We start from the raw sequence: 19908 nt of genomic DNA, 5'->3' as shown, positions 1-19908 counted from the left end.
AGAAAGTAAGGTCAACACCCAGCACCCATGCAAAGAGTCAGACACAACCCACACACATATCTACAACGCCCGAACTGGGGGAGGGGTTGAGAAACCAATGGAGAAGGAACACTGGGGCTTACTAGATACTGTACAGTTTAGCTCCAGTTTCAAGGATTCTTATCTCCTATCTCAAGTGGTAAGCCATAGAGTGACAGAACATGACACCCACTTATTTTTCACTAGGTACACATACACCGAATACAAATATACAAAAAATTTAATAACTGAAAACTACACACTCAGAAAACCACATGTATTTTTGTTTGGAAGATATAGCCCATGCCTCCCAGATGCTAGAATTACTGGCATATGCCTATATGACTAAATTATGTACCCAAACCCACAGAATCCAAGTGAGAAAAAAATAGTTTATATAATATATAATAATATAGATATCTATTTTTGTCTTAGAGATATTTGTGTATGTGAGGGTCTTCTTATCTAGAGTCTTTTCTCCAGAATTAAATGCACAGCTTGACAACGTCAGTTATTGAAGGGTGGGATGAATGAAGATGAGGGTATGCAAACTGCGTTCAGAATCAGAATATTGATTTTTCTCCTTAGTATTCAGATCATTGTGTGAAGAGGTTGCAAGATAGTGACTTAGAAAGGGATTGGCTGCCCGATGAATAGAGTGTAGACATGACAACTGGCTTACAACCACATCCTAGCTTCGTTCAAACAGTAATTGGCATTTTTTTTGAGAAATAGGTATATTATTACAAGTTGTGCCATCAATTGTTACTATTTTTTTAATTCCTCTTTTTTATCTTTCCATCTATACTAAAATGCCACATTTCATATTTCCCTTGGAGCATCTTCCTTTTTTTTCAAAAGTATCATTTTGTCTTCCACATTCCACTTCTGCAATACATTTAAATAACTATACTCAATACATTTCACTTGAATTTCTTCCTTCTCCTCTTATTTATTTCTGATATTTTATGGAAAATTGCTTAAGTGCCGAAACACTATTGCCAAGTATATCTGCAGGCAAAAGAGAAAAGGGCGAATTTACAGTGTGTAAACACCACATTATGAATATCCCCCAAGAACCAATGTTTATAACAAGTAGGCAATTTTTGCCATATACAAAAAAGGAGTCATAAAATTCTCTATAATCTATAACATATCACAAGGACAACAGAATGGAACTCCAGACAGCTATTTCCTTGTGGCAAAGGGACAAAAAAGCAAACTCAAACCATGCTGGGATATGATGTATTTGCAGCAGGACAGGATACTAATTTCAGATAGAGTTTTAATGTTCTAACTGTCAGGAGAGTAGGAAAATTCTTGATGTAAAGAATTACCCTTTGGACCAAACTACTTTTCATCTTTTGTGTTATATCAAATGCTGCTAAATAACCTTTTTAAATGTGTTTGCTATCCAAAATATGAAAAAGTATGTAAAGAAAACTATAATAAACCACTGGTGGGAGATACAAGAAAAATCAGAACTGAAGTGCATATTTCCAACACTCTCATAACTCCCTCAGCAATTAATTCTCTTCATCGGAATGTATGGGGCTGTCTCCCAACTACCCCCACTTCTATAGGGAACACTGCTAAGTGTCCTGCAATTTAATTCAGGTCTAACACAATCAAATTGGAGAGAGCCTCAAATCTCACAGGTTGAGGGTTCACGCCACTCTCACAAGACAACTGGATACTTCAGATGCCAATCACCAGTTCCTAGCTGTGGTCTGTACTTCTAACCAACAAGCTCTTCTGTCAGATCCAATCTGGCTTTATTTTGACCTAGGTAGGGAATAGTACAAAGGGTAAAGATAATAAAAGAAAGAGCAAAGTACACAGGAACAAGTAGGAATGGGTTAAGATAGTCAATGCTTTTATATTGCAGAAAGACCCAAGTGTTTTGATATACAAGCCAGTATACACCCAGTCCTTTTGTGTTTAAAAAATCATTATATAGAAATGACTATTTCTTCAGCTTGTTGGTGATAGGGTCGACATCAACAGCCTCTCTCCTACAAGACTGGGGGGTGAAAGTGAGAGCTTCAGTCTTTTAATCATATTTGGATCTCTCTGATGACCCCCATCTTAAAGTTCCTTATAACCTCACGCCCATAAGTCATCTCGTTGGTACACAGAAAAGGTACAATCCCAATGCAAGGTCAAGCCAATGAACATTTTATCAAAGAAGAGAGTATAACTTACAAGTCCCCGCACCTAACTGAAGAGATGTTGACAGACAGTTGAGAGTTTCTACATGAAGAAGAGTCTGTTTTTTTAATAGTATGGCCCTTGATGGGTGAACCAAGCTTCTATGGATGGCCTCACCACCATGAGTAAATAGGTAGTTCAAATTGGATTATGAAAAAAAATATGATGTTGGGTGTATGGGAGGAATTAGGAGGAGGAGTAAATATGACCAAAATAGATTTCATATATATATATAGAGAGAGAGAGGTGGGGGGGGGGAAGGGAGGGGGGGAGGGAGGGAGGGACAGTCTGGTTACAAAGGTTTTAAGCACTTTTTGAAAGAAAGTGGAATGAGGATCAAATATATACTTCACATAAATTGCCAAACTCCATTGGTAAGAGTCTTCAGAACATCAGTACATTTGCTTTTAACTTTTTTCCAATTGTTAATGCAAAACCCATATCCCTCATCTTAAAAGGAATTAGAAAGAGTTCACTCTGAGACCATTTTAAATGACCATGGCCCATGAACACAGATTTGTTACTCTAAACTCCATGTTCCAGCATGGAAACAGTTTTATGAAATTGTTGTTGTTGTTTTTAGTTCTATAGAGCAGAGAAAGTCACAAATCATGTCAAGTTTACAATACATTGGTGGATACATAAGAAAAGTAGGTACAGCTAGATGGGGAAGTTTTTCTCTAGGCTCAAGATGCGATGTGATGGCATTCTTAGCATATGGATAGGAAGAGCCTAGTTGCCTGCTAAATCAACAGATTCTTAAACATGTTTATTCTATTGAACAATGTGTTAGTAACATATGGGAGACAAGGAGTTCTATTCTGAGCATCAGAAATTAGCCTAAGATAAGGTAATTAGCCTCTGAACCTGTATCCTTCACATCCATCTCTCCACAGTATTGAAATTCTAATCAGCCAGTCTGTCTCTGCAGACAGATTTCTTTCAGGAGTTTTGTGTGTGTGTGCCTGTGCGTCTGTGTGCATGTGCACAGCCAGAAGCTTCTTTTCAGAGGTTCACACCATGCAAATATAGAACATCGCTTACTTAATAGTCAGTGAAATCCAGGCATGCTCAAATACCTTTAATCTCAGCACTCTAAAGCAGAGTCGGGTGACTCCCTGTAAATTCAAGGCTAGAGTGGTCTACATAGTGAGTTCTAGGGCAGCCAGTGCTATATTGAGACCCTCTTGGAAAGGAAAAGAAAATACAAAAGGGGGTTAAAATGGAGATCAAAGATTGTGTTACATAATTTATTAGAGCAAGCTATGTCAACATTTCTCCCCACTGGAAACCAGATTTACAAGAGACACTACTAAGTGTCCTGTAATTCAATATTGATGCTATCAGTGTGAAGATAGCCAAATACCCAATCCTCCAACACCTAACTATTATCTGCCTTTACCATGATTGCTTCCTGAGTAGACACATAAAACCACACAGCATCTGTGATGGTTTGAATTCGAATGACCCCTGTAGACTCCTGTGTTTGAATGCTTGGCCTAGAAGCAGAAGCACTACTAGGAGGTGTGGCCATGTTGGAGATATGTTTGGCCAGGTTGGAGGAGTGACAGGAGTAAGGGATGAGCTTTGAGGTATCAGAAGGTCAAGCAAGTTCATTGCTTGCTGCCTGTGGATCAAGATGTAAAACTCTCAGTTCCTTTTCCAGTACCATGCATGTGTGTACACTGCCATGCTTCTCCTCATGACAATTTTCCTTTATAAAGTTGCCTTGGCCATAACGCCTCTTCACAGCAAATCCAAAACTGTTTGAGAAAGTGTTCAGAATCGTGAGTTAAAACTGCTTTGAGAGTCTATCTCCCTTCAATCAGAATAGCTAACACCTAGTAAACAAACAGCAGTAAATACTGGGAAGAATATGATGGGAAAGAGAAACCTTTTCACACTACTGTGGCTTCAAAACCTTGTCCCACCAATGACCGTGGACGCCAGTGTGGAAGTTCCTCAGAAATGCTTCCCCTTGGTTTACAATCTTCAGAAGTCAACACACTACATATTCTTTTCTTGGCTCTGTTCACAATAGGTATGAAGAGCAGCCTAAATGTAGACCGACAGATGAATGGAAGTGTGCAACATGTACAAATTGGATTTTATCCAGCCATAAAAAAAAATAAAATCCTAAAAGTTCAAATGACAAATGGATGAGTCTGAAAAGTATAATATTAAGCAAGACGACATAAGCTGAGAAAGTCACATATAGCAGATATCCTATCATATGTAAACTGTATACTTAAATGTATACACATTTAAATACATATGGGTTATGAAATAAGAAGGGAACCATGTAAGGGAAGAAGTATTAAGAGGAGTGAAAATGTAACAGATACCACATGACATGAAAACAGAGCGCATACACAGTATGACATTAGCTAGCACTCGCTCAACACTCTCTAACGGGAGAGCAGAGTACAAGAACTGTATCTGCCTCTATTTCCTACAGACTCATGTTCACCTTTCACTCACAAAAAAATAGCTGGGAAATCTTTATTAGTCCTTTTTTTAAAAAAAAAGTTAATATAAAATTATAGCAAAAAAAAGGGGGGAGAACCTGAACTTTAGTAACACAGCTGGAACAATCCACAGCTGCGGCAGGAGAGATGGGAGAAGAGATTTAATTTAGTTGATTTTCTGTGGTTGTTGGATGTTCCCTAGTCTGACGGTGATGGAAGCTGCACATTTTATTTTATTTTTTTTGAAGGAGCAGAGAAACCGCTAGAGGTCTGGCTTTCCAGGCAGCAGTCCAATGCAAGCCAGGGATCTGGGGATCTTCGTACCATCCCAAGATCTGAGTGGGATGTCCTTTTGAAGGATGTGCAGTGCTCAATTATAAGTGTGACAAAGACTGACAAGCAGGAAGCTTATGTACTCAGTGAGAGTAGCATGTTTGTCTCCAAGAGACGTTTCATTTTGAAGACATGTGGTCCCACCCTCTTACTGAAAGCACTGGTTCCCCTGTTGAAGCTTGCTAGAGATTACAGTGGGTTTGACTCAATTCAAAGCTTCTTTTATTCTCGTAAGAATCTCATGAAGCTTTCTCACCAAGGGTACCCACACCGGAATTTCCAGGAATAAATCGAGTTCCTTAATGCAGTTTTCCCAAGTGGAGCAGTATTTGTATAGGACGTATAGATTCTGACTGTTGGTACTTGCATACTTTGGATCTCCCAGAGAGCCGAGTAATTAATCAGTCAGATCAAACCTTGGAAATTCTGATGAGTGAGCTTGACCCAGCAGTTATGGACCAGTTCTACATGAAAGATGGTGTTACTGCAAAGGGTGTCACTCATGAGAGTGGACTTTGTGACCTGATACCAGTTTCTGTCATTGACGCCACACTGCTCAATCCTTGTGGCTACTCAATGAATGGAATGAAATCGGATGGAACATATTGGACTGTTCACATCACTCCAGAACCAGAATTTTCTTATGTTAGCTTTGAAGCAAACCTAAGTCAGACCTCCTATGACGACCTGATCAGGAAAGTCGTGGATATCTTCAAACCAGGAAAATTTGTGACCACCTTGTTTGTTAATCAGAGTTCTAAATGTCGCACAGTGCTTTTTCTCACCCCAGAAGATTGACAGTTTTAAACGTCTTGGTTGCCAGTGTGTTATGTTCAATGATTACAATTTTGTTTTTACCAGTTTTGCTAAGAAACAGAAACAACAGCAGAGTTGATTAGAAAAAGAAAATGAAGAAGAAAAAAAAACACAAAAAGAGAAGTCACACGGGAGGTGGTGGCTGCTTTCTAGATGTTGATCCTGGGGACCATGCTGACCAGGACCACCACCTTGTAGTTGCAGAAAGCCCTAGGTGTAATGACAGTGTAATCATTCTGAAGTGTATGCATTACTATATCAAGGAGTTAGATATCTTGCATGAATGTTCTCTCCTGTGTTTAGGTGTTCTATGCCACTCTTGCTGTGGAACTGAAGTGCATGTAGAAAAGAACTTTGACTGTATGAATCTTTACAACACTTGTGAAAATGATTCAATTTGGTTTATGCACAGTGTAATATTTCTGCAGGCATCGTCCAAAATACCCCACAGACAAGGCTTTCGTCCCCAATAGATACAGCCTCAGCTGACTATCTGGGACTGTTCCATTAAATTGCTACCAGAGTTTTTACATCCAGTTACCTCCATTTTCTAGAGCATATTCTCTACTAATGATATTCACAACCAATTTTTACTTCCTACAAGTGTTTTATGCAATGGCAATTAAAGGTTTTCTTCCACAAGTTGAGTCTTTGTAAGAAAATTATTCCAGTTGCTTGTTTTGTGTTCTACTGCTTTAATAGTTGCTCCTGCATTTATAGTCCTATGTTTTTTTTCATCATCCATGATGAGGCAATACACTGTTACACTGTGGGCCTATATTATAATCTTACACCCCAGATAGGAGTTTGGAGATGGTCCCTTGCTTAATGTTTTTTCTAAGACATAGAATGTAGCCTCCTTATAGGCATTAACTTCAGTGGAAGATAAATGACAAAACTGAATGTATCAAATGAACAAAATTCACTCTCCAGGGGTGATGAGCTGATTTAAAAAGGAAAACTCTGTGGAATTGATAGGCTATGCAGTGCACTTTAATTAGCTTTAACAGAGTGCTTACCATGCCTTCACTAACTTACTAAGTAGTGACAGGAATGTCCACTAAGTCAAAGCAGAAATTTAATCCTAGACATTCTGACCTCAGTGCTGCCATTGTCACCAATTTTTACTAAAGGACATTTTGGTTCAAAGGAGAATCTGTAGTTTCCATCTGTTCTGATGGTAACTCGGCAATTTTCTGTGGTCTCATTGTTTTGCGGTGGTGTTCAGATGATCAATGAATGGCTGACCAGGGGGAGGACCCTCCAGGTTACTCAGCCTGGAGACTGGATGAATGGATGAAACGGCACAATATTCTGACTATTTGATGGCACTAGAAATACTGGCTTTCAAGAGTCAACATGTTAATGGATTTTGCAAATACTGTGGGATTTAAGCAAAAAAGAGCAAACTGGACCAAACTCCTTACTTATTGCCCTCCTACTGTTTCCTTGGTAGTTTCTGGACCGACACAATGATGTTTTGTTCCTTCCATATTTTATAACAAAACACTTTTTTTTAGCATTTCTAAACATAGAATCTACTTGGTTTGAAATCAAGTGTTTTGCTTTATACATGGTGCTGATTAAATTTTTCATTGGAGAAGCTTTATCAGTCTGATTCTGTAATGAGCACAGAACATATTTTGAATTGCTATTGGAGGACCAGGGCTTACTTAAGCTGAATTTTGTAACCCAATAGATTTTGGCTTGAGGTCTGATTCCCCCATCTTATAAAATTAAGAATTCTAATGTTGAAAATTGCATAGGTTTGTGTGGAACAAAGCCAAGAAAAGAAACAGTAGGTGGACTAGTGATCTAGTGTAATTACAGGCAGGGAAGTTTTGGTGCCATAATTTCTTTGTTGGTGTTGGACATTTAAATCATCTGAAATGTATTCCTGTACCACAATGTAAGCTTCAATAAAAGTGTGATTAATTGTCTAGTAACATTAAGAAAAAAAAAAGAAAACAGAATGGCAGGGCTATTTGGGGAGATCAGGAGCTAGCAAGAGAGGGCAGAGGGAACAAGGGACATCAGAAGAGGAAAATGATAAACAAAAACAAAATATACTGACATATGTGTATGCACATGCAATAATGAAACACATTTGTTTGTATACAATTGAAAACATATTATCAAAAGAATCGTTAGTGGGTTAGAGAGATGGAAGCTCTTGGGCAGCTCTCCTGTAATCCTATAGCTCAGACAACAGAAAGAAATGATCCCAGGCTTAGCAAGCTCTAGGTTCAAGTGATAGACCCTGCTCCAGTATACAAACTGGAGTGTGATTGAAAATATATCCAGTGTCAATCTCTGGTCTCAACATACATGCATATGTGCAAATTCATACACATGCAAACATATATGTACACTGCATGGATACTGCACACACACACACACACACACACACACACACACACACACACACACACACACACACACACACACACACATATATATATATATATATATATATATATATATATATATATATATATATACCAAAAATATGAGTGTTGTTTAAAGACCTTTTTGTAAACTTGAGATAAAAATTCTTTATTAGTTATGCATTTTAGAAATATTTCCTCTTACTTAGTCTGAGTCTTGCTTTTTCACTTTCTTGCTGGTATCTCTCAGAAAGCAGAAAGCTTTGAATTTTAATGTAGGTTAGCTAGCCTCTCAAATCCTTCAAGAATCATACCTCTGGTATCATCGCCAGAAGTACAATTACCAAATTCACATTCATTTAGAAGTTCTTATTTTCTTGGGCTCTTATACCTTTGAACTTTGCACACAAGTCTGTGATCTGTTTCAAGCCCTGTAGATGCCCCTCTGTTCCACACCACTTTTTTGAAGCAACAAATTATTTCCATCATATGGTTCTTGCTTCCTTGGCAAGGAGAAGTTCACATATTTATGTCAGTCTGTTAGTGGGCTTTTTACTTGCTCACAACACTACACTGTCTTAATTACAGTGTTTTTATAGTATTATATCAGACCCTTTGAAAATTGTCTCCTTCAATATTGTACTCTGTACTATACATTTTTCATGTTCTAATATAATCTATGGGATAAAGTTATCACTGTCCACAAAATGACGTGAGGATTTTGATCAAGATTACATTAAATCTATAGACAGTTTAGAAAGAGCTAAATTTTGACAGTACTGGGTGTTCTTATCTATCCATCCACATTAATATATTTATTAATTTAAGTCTATTTTGGTATTTTTCATCAGACATTTGAAGTTTCTCTGTAGTTTTAACAAAATACATCAAAGGGTACATTCATTTATTCTTTGTAAAAAATCTATAATTTTCTTCTCCAGACATACCCAGTAATAAGAATTCTGCTGATCTTTCTTGTAAAATAGTCTCATAAAATAAATATAGTTTCAGGCAACATCTTTTCTGAATTATAATAACAACACTAAAAATTAAAGTCCTTTTAATTTTCATAATTGCTTTTCCATCCCTTAGATATTAGCATTTGTTAGAGGTTTACAGTTATTATGTCTTTCCCATGCTTTTAATTCTTTTTACTAATTTCTTACATTTATTTATTTATTTATTTATTTATTTATTTATTTATTTATTTTTTAGGGCAACACATTGTCACAATGTTGAGGACAGAGTTCAATTTACAAGGTGAATGTGCTATTTCCACCATGCGACTAAACTCAGGTCAGCAGGACAGCAGCAAGCACCTTTACATAGTGTTTATCCCTCCAGTTCAGACTGTTTCTTTTTATAGTTACATTTATATAATTCTACCTTTAATTAAACATATTTGTTATCAAATTTAAGTGGAATTTTTAAAAAGGTATATATAGATAATAATGGTTTGCTGATAACATTCAGCTCAACAACAGAGGATATTTACACATGCACACAGAGATACTGATAGAGTTTAATAAAGATAGTTTCCTATAAAATTTCATGTGTCAAAGATCTGGTACTTATGGTCCTACTCAGTCTTCTTAAAAAACACAGCATCTTTAGAAGCTGGATCCTTATGTGATAGCCTTATAGTTTTGATGACATGTTTCTGAAAGAATTTGGGGTACCATGTTCTCTTCTTCCTTTGTTTATCCTGGTACATAAGTGGTTTCGTTTTGTTTTGTTTTTTTCCTGTTATGAGCTTCCACCATAATGTGCCATGAACATCATATAGCAGTCAATTTTGGACATAAGCTTCAAAAGTTATGCATCAAAATTCTGGGCCAATTTTTTTTCAAATACTTAGTTGTTATTATAAAATTTGACTGATACACTGCCAGGCCAGGGTTTCCAGTACCTCATAAGTATCACATGTTTCATACAAGACTAAATGCCGTTCCAGTGCCAATTATTGGAATTGCTATTGAACATCTTAATTTTGAAACTTATTAGATTCAGTATGATTTAGTAAGTAATGTAATCAAATGACATTTTTAATAGAAAAAAAATAAGAATACCCTCCAGGTTACGTCTTCTGTGATTTTTGTTGCAGACATTTTGAGTCTTACTCTGTACCTCAGGCTGGCTTGAGACTTACGACAATCATCCCTGCCTCAGTATCCCCAGTGGTGAGATTATAGGTGGGAACCAGCACACCTGACTTTATTCATAGAAATGATGGATACATTAAAAAATCACAAAGGTAACTATAATAAAAATCAGTTTTAATCACTATACAACTGTTATTGCAGTAAGGTGGTTTTATGTAATTTTAAAGGTTTGTGTGGAAGGAGAAACAAAGTGTGACTTTGCATTTAGTCTTTAGTTATTAAGTAGATTATGCATAGAGACTTGTAAAGTGTTTCTGTGCAGAGAAGCCAGCACATAAACTAAAGCACTGTAAATGTAAACAAGCTGTGCTGTTTCTCATTATCCATCTACTTCCAACCAGAAACAATAGTGATACACTTAGATTAAAACTAAGGTGACAAGCTTAGCACAGGATCAGTCTGCTAAAGAAAGGATGATTTACAAAGGTGTAGATATCAAAGAACCCCAGAAGAAAATGCAGACAGTGCTTGCCAATAACTAAGATGTTAACTGGTAAACCGTAAGGCCTGGAAAAGAGAGCTCCTTACAGATCATTTGAGTATACATTGTGCTTTTTGGTTTTGTGTTTTATGGGGTTCCTATTTGTAAGAATGTTTGTCTCTACATCTATACGTGTATCTTGTGTTTTATTGTTGGCTTTGCCTTCCGTTTGTTTTGTCTTGCTTTGTTTTTTTAAATCTTATTGTTTAATGCCTGTTTTTGTTCTAATGAAAGAAAGGATGTAAATTTGGGTGGGTGAGGAAATGGTGAGGATCTTGTAAGAGCTGAATGTGAAACAATAATCAGAATATATTACATAAGAATCTATTTTCAATAAAAAGGGGGGAGCATCTGAAATTCAAAGAACTACTGAGAATAGGTTTAAGATAACTATAAAATGGAGACAAGAGAATACTCCTTTTTCCCTCTCTCTGTCTCTCTAACCTTATTCTCTTCAGCATTAGTAGTACTTCCTTATTATCTGTGCCCTGGTGGTTGTTGAAGAGAAGCCATTGATGGAATTTATAACATTGGTAGCCTCTCCAAACCAAATGCATTGTGGGAATGGTAGGGAATAAACTGAAGTGGGAGAGGAAGCATTTCTTCAGGATTCCCATCCTAATTAACTCCAAATTCAACCCCCCTGCACAGAGGGAGAGTGGATTTTTCCTGTCGATATACTCTAGAGCACACATATGCCATTTTGGTCATTCTTTGGTCTCTCAATTTTATTGAGTTAGTTGGGAAATATTTAGGATGCCCACATAAATTACATGCAAAAATTAAACTCCTTATTCTTTTTTTTTACTTTTAATTTATATGTATGGGTATTTTGCCTGCAAGTATGTCTATGCACCAGGTATGTGAATTCCTTTGGGTGCCACAAATATCCTCTAGAACTGGAGTTAACAAGCCATCATATAGGTATCATAAACTTAAACAAGTCTTTTGCAAGAACAAGAGATGCTCATAACTACTGAGCCATTTCTGCTGGCCCTCCTTAGTCTCCTTAAAGTTTAGTCTGACTGTATGACTTACATTGGACAATTAAAATATAATTTTGTAAGGTAACATGCAAGTCTCTGTGCTTATTTTCCATTGGAAAATAAATTAATGAAACATGGAATAAGATGAAGAATTTTGTCAGCTGAGGACAACAAGTGTCCCAGAGAATCTTCCAGATATTCTGAGCCACTCAAATTTAGAAGGTTTTATGAAGGTATTATAACCTAGTTTATCTGAATCGATAGGTTCTTCATGATTTAAAGCTTTTAATAAATATTATTCTATTTGTCACTCAGTAATGCTTTAATTGATAATTTAGATATTTTTACAATGGCTATAAATGTACATGTTATTCATTTAATATGTCCAATGACATGATGTAGGTGTGAACATTATGGTACATGTCTTCTACGCTAAAGTACAAGATCTTTCCTAGGGAAATGGAACAGTGAGTGAGGTTCTTAGGATTTTCAAAGAGAGTAGCAGGTCAGGATGAGACTTTCTTTGATCATTGTAAACTATAGTTTCTACTAGAAAGGTTTTCAAACTCTTTGCCCCTTCAGAGTGTTACTCCTCCTTCTCTCAGAACACTAAGACATGATATTCAGGAAAATGTATTTTTAAATTAGTCTGACCTTGAGTAGACCAAAAACATCTTTAAAAATTAAAGAAACCCACTTTAGACAGCAATGATTATACAGAAATAATGCCAATTATCTTGTTAAAAAACTATGCCAGAGGCCTTGGAGTTGTCTCAGCACTTAAAGTACTTCTTGCAGAGGCCTGGATTCAAATTCCCAATGCACACAAAGTTGCTCACAACCACCCATGACTCCAGTTCCAGAGGATCTGATGCCCTCTTCTGAATTCCAAGGGAGCAAGGCATGCATGTGGAATATATACATTCATCCACAGAGGAAACACACACACACACACACACACACACACACACACACACACACACAATTCTATAAAAATCTAAAAAAGAAAAGAACATATTTCTTCCCCTAGAAAAAATATCCTTGGAAAGAGGACTAATGAAATAAAATAATTTAATCTGATGTAGTTTCATGAACAATTTCCTTTTCATTATATTATAAACAAGGCTAAATAATCAGTAACACTAACTGATTCAAGTACAGAAACAATCAATGAGTAAATATTGACTGCCAAACATCAGTCATGAGATGAAAACATAAAAATTATTCTTCTTCATTAAATTTCCTCCACGTTTTCAGTTTATATACAAAATAATGACCATATAAATGAGAAATAGAATAATGAGGGTGAGTCCCCTTCCCCAAAGGTGCTGAGAAACAGAGAAGCATTTAAAGACATTCACCAAGAAAGGAAAAAAAATCTATGCTGGGTGTGGTAGCACAGGGCTTTGATCCCAGCATGTGGGGGGCAGAGGCAGACCTATTTTTAGGAGTTCAAGGCCAACCTGGTATACATAGTGAATTCTAGGACATCAAAGTTTACATAGTATAAGAAGAAGAGAGACTGGTGAAAAGAGAAAAAGAAATGGAAACAGAAGACATGAAGGAAGGGAGAGAAGGAAGGAAGGATGGAAGGATGAATGGAAGGAAGGAAGGAAGGAAGGAAGGAAGGAAGGAAGGAAGGAAGGAAGGAAGGAAGGAAGGAAAATGCCATACAATATGTAGCATACATTTCTTTGGGACCTACGATAGGAACATGTCATATAAGTAACAATTTTTCTAGATTAAAATATAAGAAGGTAGGTAAAGCCCAAATCCTTACAGTACTCAAAACACTAAATTACTGTAGTAGGAAATAATGGCATATCAAAATGGAAGAGGAAGATATTGATTATAAATTGTAAGTACATGGTAAGATACTTTTTCAGAATATTGAAATCATATGCTAAAACCACTGAATTTTCTCTAAGCACTGTGATTACAGGTGTGTGTAACTTTTACCTTTTATAAAGTACATTATGTTTTCCTTAAATATTAACTATACATTTGAAGACACAATAAAAAAAACATTTACAATGGGAATTTTTTAATAGGTCACCCCCATGCCATCACCATACTTTTATGCCTAGCTTCAGATGCACAGCTCCCTCAGCCTTTGCTGGGTCCCTCTAACCCTCACCCACCTTGCCATATCCACACTGGAAAGACTTGCTCAGTACTCAGACTGTGTGTTGATTTTGCCTCATCAGTTCCACTAACCCTTACCCACCACTGAACCATGCCCACACTGCCAGTAACCAGTCATGCACCAGCCGGAGTATGATGGCCTTGACTGAGAAGGAAGGGAAGACCGAGGGATAAATAACAGTAAGCACATCTGGAAAATCCATAGGAAATCATGTTACTATATGCTTACTTAGAGTTAAATATATTGATATACATATCTACATAGTTACATATAGTGTAAATAAATTTATACAACCTGAGGTGACAGTTATCCCCAACAAAAACAATATATTTTTATAACAAAAACCCCAGTGTCCAGCATGGGAAAAGAGCCTCCTTTTATGTAATTGGACAGAAGAGCTCAAAATAATATAGACTATTCCCATCACCCTTGGTTGCCTCTCAAAAATTGGAAGAAAGTCTATATTGTTCAAGATACCACATACTTGGAAAACAGGACTTGTAGGAATCCAATTGGAATTGACCTGAAATCCTCCTTTCTGGGTACTAACTCTTATTGTACCACAAAAAGCAAACTGGAAAAAGAGAAAGTCAGTGAATAATGCTATCCAACTATAATGCCTACAAGCATCAATAATGGCAAGAATAAGAGGGTATAGCAAAAGGTGAATACTGGCTCCTATCTTCTAGGGGTAGCCAACAGCCAACTAATTGGATTTAAGGACCACTCATTAGACAGGATTTCATGCCTGGTACTGTAAGCCTAGAGAACCTTAGAAGAAAAAAAATATACTACCACTTTCCTAAACCAGTATATTTTTTTTAAGTTCAAGTTAACTACAACTCTCTTCCCTCATCAAATAAGTTTCTTTTTGTAACAGATGGAGAGCATTATAGAAATCAACAACTGGTCACAATACATAGAACAAGTGATCATGGGGGCACTCTGCTCCAGTTGATACATCTATGATACAATCTCTGCAACTAAGGCTCAAAGAATCTTGACAGAGATGGGCAGAAAGACTGTAAGAGCCAGAGAACCATGACACCTGATGCTAGATCGTATTTTTTAGATATGACAGGAGAGCTGTGTCCATTAAACCTCAACAATATGTTGCCTAAATAAGGCCTGAAAAAATGATATCAGTTGACATCCCAGAGTGGATGGAAGAAGCCTCACAGTACTCCATCCCTAGATGAAGACAGGTATTTAACACCTACTGAAAGAAAGGTCCCTCTGCCTTCTCTAAGGATGGACCACCCAATAGCTTTTCCACTCCCAAGAGGCTAGCCTTAAAACCATATACATACAGAACAACATTAAAAGAACTAAGTTGGTTTAATCATATGTAGAGCACAAGGCCATGAGAGGAACTAGGGTTGAAGATATACCAAAGGGAGAGTTAGAGGAGAGGAAGAAATAACATCAATACAAAATTCTCAACTAAATAAAAATTTGCAGAAAGAATGTTTATTAATGATTGGAGAGAAGGAAACTACTATTAGAATTGCCTCTGCATCAGCAGTATTACTGGATCTCAGCTACACTCTTCTTCCTTACATTCATTCCTTCGAACTAAGGCCACTGATGTGCTTCCCTTCAGAGGCCATTGTGGTCAGGAAAAGAAATGGCAAAGAAAAATTGTCTGTTTTCACATTCACATGCTCAGTTTTTTTCTGTTACTTTTTAGGACTTTCTGGAGCTGAGAATACCAAAGGGGGATTTGAAAAAATGACAACCTGTAAAAAGAAGTTGAAGAAAGTCATATTACAGAATAATAATGCTGATCCAACCTCTAAGTTCCTGCTTACCCAACATACACACACACACACACACACACACACACACACACACACACACACACACACACACACCAACCCTTTACCTCATCCAAAAAAAATTCTACATTCACAATACTTCATTTTTGTTTTAAAACACTATAGCTGGTGCTAGTATGGAATTAACTGTATAGTCCAGCCTACGTTCAAACTCACAAAAACCCTCCTGCCTCGGCCTAAGGAATACCAGAAATATAGGTGTGGAGTACCACACCTACCTTCCATTGTGTCTTTTACAAGCAAGTGCCCAATGTTTAAAGATAGAGAAGTTTCCAAAGATGTAAACTATGCTCTCCAAGATTACATGGCAGGAAATTATAAGTTGATTCCTGACTTACATAGGGTTTCCATGATGTTTTGAAAACCTGACTCTGGAATTGATTAGAAACCAGTTTTATGTCCTAGCATGCTATTCAAAAAGCCTTTGTTTGGTGAGCAGTAAATGAAACAGTCTTATAACATTGAGAAGAAAGTAGATGAGATAATAGAAGTAAATGTTTTAGTGTAAACTGCTAGCCACACATTATGTTTGGAACAAATACAAGTTATCTTAGCGTTAATAAGACCATTGTGACATAATTTCTTTGCTTTTTTACACCATCTTACTCTAGACTCTCATTTTCAGAAATAAGCTCACATATTAGACATTTTCTGGTTATTCTGACCACATGAAATACCACTCATTAACCTTCAGTGCCCTACGCAGGACCTGTTACTTTGCAGTTGACACATGGACACTTGCTCTAATATCAGCTGTGCCGCATCTACTGGAGCTCTTCCCTTTGAAAGTCTTTCCTTTGTGGCCACTTGAGTACATTGTGACACCCTGTGGTTTTTAAAGTCAAATAAATAATTGCTCAATTTCCTCCTGAGCTTTAAGGAAATGTCAAAATCATTGTAAAAATTGTCAAGGACTTTGCTAGGGCCTTGTTACTTGCCCACTACACTGCCATTACCTTCATCCTTAATCAAACCTTGGGTGATTTCAGGAGCAGATTCAGACCGCTATTCAGATTTAATTATAATAGTTAAAGCACATCATTTTGAACCACTTGTTTTCTTTTCTTGGAGTTAATTTAGATCATTTAGCCAGTACTAATTAGGGCTGCAGGAATATGGAAAGAAAAATATCAACAATTAAGAAAAAAACCTATTTTATACAACCTCACCCTTTTCGCTGAAACAGTTTTTACAGAATTACTAAAAACATTGCATTTTAAAATTAAAGTCAGTCAGGCCCTCTCACTTTTGATTAAGATTCTAGCTCCTGAACAGGTTGTGTAGCCCAGTGGTACAACACATAATTGGCTTGTAAAAGGCTTACGGGTTCAATTCCAAGCATGGAAAACAAATGGGCTGTAGTAAAAAAGTGATTGACAGCAAAAAGGAAATGAACAAACCAAAAGAGACTTTGGACAGTCTACAGCCTGACAAACTAAACATTGGCTCTATTGAAGTAAATTCCCAAGCCGTGCATCAGTCTGGGCATGTGCCATGTACTAACTACCCTTGCTGTTATAATAAAAGAGAAAATACAGTTTTCAAAGGCACAGGTGCAAGCAGCTGTGGAAAATCAATAATGCCATTTCCAGAGGAATTATGTGGTTTTATAATGTCAGATCCCTTCTGTAATGAGAACTGGATGCACTGCCTAGAACTTACGCATCTTTGGTAGTGCTCAAATTTTAAAAATTCAGCCATAACAAAAAGAGCCTTGAGAGGAAGAAATCTGAAGAGATTTGTGATAAATCCAACTCTACCCACAAAGGCACGTTTGGAAAATCATTGTGTCTTTTAAAATCTCAGTCTTTTAGCATATAAAAATGGCCATAACATATATGCAAATATTCTTTTTGAAATGTATGAAGTGCAATACAAATGTAAATGATAATGTACATTAATAAATGTTCTAAATGTTCTATACAATGCGTTTAGACAGACAAAGGGAAAGCCCTAAAATTGATCTGTATCTGTGTGGTAGGGAGACAAGACTGTTAGTAGTTGCAGTCTTAAAAATTAAAGCAAACAATCCCAGAAGTCTTCATGGAGAAGACAATCATGAAACCTCACATTTTAGTATGCCATGAGAAAAGGTCCACTCTAATCACCCAGGAGGGAAGCTTCTCTTTAAGTGTACACAGGAGACCCACTAGAATTTCATGTGGTCCCCTCCTAATTCATCCTTACCCCAACTCAGAATCATTGCACCGTTGTTCCTCCTTAGTAAGTGGATGTTTCTTGGGTATGTCAAGGCAGAAAACATCAAAGCACCTACCTAACCATAGCCCAACTCCATTTCTTTGTCTCTATCACATATTCACTCGTTCCCCATCAAATAAGTTTAGCTCCCTTTTCCTATAAGCCTGCCTCTGTACATTTTCCAGAAGCAAAAACAGCATTACTTTATTGAAAAAAATATTAATATAAAAACAAATAAGTATTCAGGATAGAAGTTCCTGAGAAATTATTTATGCAATGTTAAGTTACTAAGGCCAATTGATGAATTTTTTTTCAAATAGCCTTCAATTCTGAAAACTCTGCAACATCTCTTTGCAGATTGATGGTAAGCTGACTAGAAGCTGAAAGCCTATTAGCAGCATTGCAAAAATCCCTAAGATCTCACACTCTACAACATCATTACACACCGAGTGCTCCTCTTGTCAGTGCAAGACCAAAGGCTGTTGCTTTGCTTCTAGGGTCAGGAACAGAGATGATTGACAAGAGAGATATGTAAATGTTCATTTCTAGACCTCAAGAGATCACAGTCACCAGCTCCACTACCAACCATCTAAATTTGAAGAGACTTGGGGTAAAGCAGCATGTGACAGTGCCTTGATTTCAGAGGCCTGTAGAAACCTTGAACCCTTTTGAAGGCATAGACGTTGGGGTGCATTTAATGTTATAAATGCTTTCTAAACTATGTTAAACTATATTAAAACATATGCTCACTCAAATGTGGCACATTTAAGTACAACAGAACCAGAGACCTGTTTTTATATTCCCCTTGCTATAAAGAACAGAGCAGATTTGGAAGCAAAACTTAAAATAAAGCTGTTCCTGCAGATATAGTATGGTTTGAGATTTTTGGAACTATGCCCCTGATTATAAGCTTTCATTTTCCCTTTTATTTCATGTATTATGATTGTATGCAAATGAAAAGAGGGTCACAGAACACATGCACAAAGTGCATTAAAAATACAAGGCAAAGCTGTCTTAGTGTATGGAATTGGATATGCTACTGCAAAGGAGTGGGTAACATACTGCACTGGGAAAGCATGAACAGAACAGACAATATTGTAGTGGGATCAGGAACAGATCTGTTAGACATGCAACCTGAAAATAACTGTGTTCTCTCATTTTCTTGAATGCTTCAGCACCTGTAGGTAACAATTTGCAGATTGTTGGGAGAAACAAGTTACCATTTGCAACCACTCTATTTTTCAGAAGCCATTTGTACTTTTCTTAGAACTGGGCATTCAAAATAAAATAAATTAATAAATAAGATAGTGAGGGGTTAAAGAGATGGCAGTGGGAACCTAACAGTAACTCTCAAGAGCCATATGATGATTCTCAATGGTCTGTAACTTCAGGTCCAGGGGATCTGATGACCTCTTCTGGCTTCTGTTGAGAACTGCATACACATGGTACATAGGCATACATGCAGACAAAGCACCCCCACACATAAAATAAAAACAAACCTCCAAAAATATTTTTAAAAGGTGGATACTGAGTCTGTTGGGTAACTTCCATCTCTCTCCAGAAAACTGATACAGCATTTCTATGTCCTCTAAAGTATTCTAATTTTTCTTACTGTTTGAAGTTATACTAGATTCTTTGCCACTGCAATTATAAAATATTTATACTATTTTTACATGGAATACTTCATGGATTTGCATGTTATCTTTGTTCAGGAGCGATGTTGCCTTCTCTGCCTCAGTCCAATTTTAGTATATTTACTGTAATAGAAAAAAAAAAAAAACAGAAACGATGGAGGGGGAGAAACCGAAGGAAGAGAAGAAAGGAGAGAATGACGTGGAATGTGAGTGAAGGGGGGAGAAGAAG

At 36.9% G+C, this 19908-nt stretch overlaps 1 pseudogene across 1 annotated transcript; it reads left to right on the top strand.

Annotated features, from left to right (window-relative positions):
* The first annotated feature begins 4941 nt into the window (after positions 1-4941).
* LOC308414636 (S-adenosylmethionine decarboxylase proenzyme-like) lies at positions 4942-5925 on the top strand (annotated as a pseudogene). The gene has a single exon. The product of its transcript is annotated as an S-adenosylmethionine decarboxylase proenzyme-like (transcript).
* Positions 5926-19908: the final 13983 nt, after the last annotated feature.

The sequence above is a fragment of the Micromys minutus genome (genome assembly GCF_963924665.1).
Source record: "Micromys minutus genome assembly, chromosome: X".
Lineage (NCBI taxonomy): Eukaryota > Metazoa > Chordata > Mammalia > Rodentia > Muridae > Micromys > Micromys minutus.
Note: the sequence above shows the minus strand (reverse complement) of the source record. Positions and strands in the feature narration are given on the sequence as shown.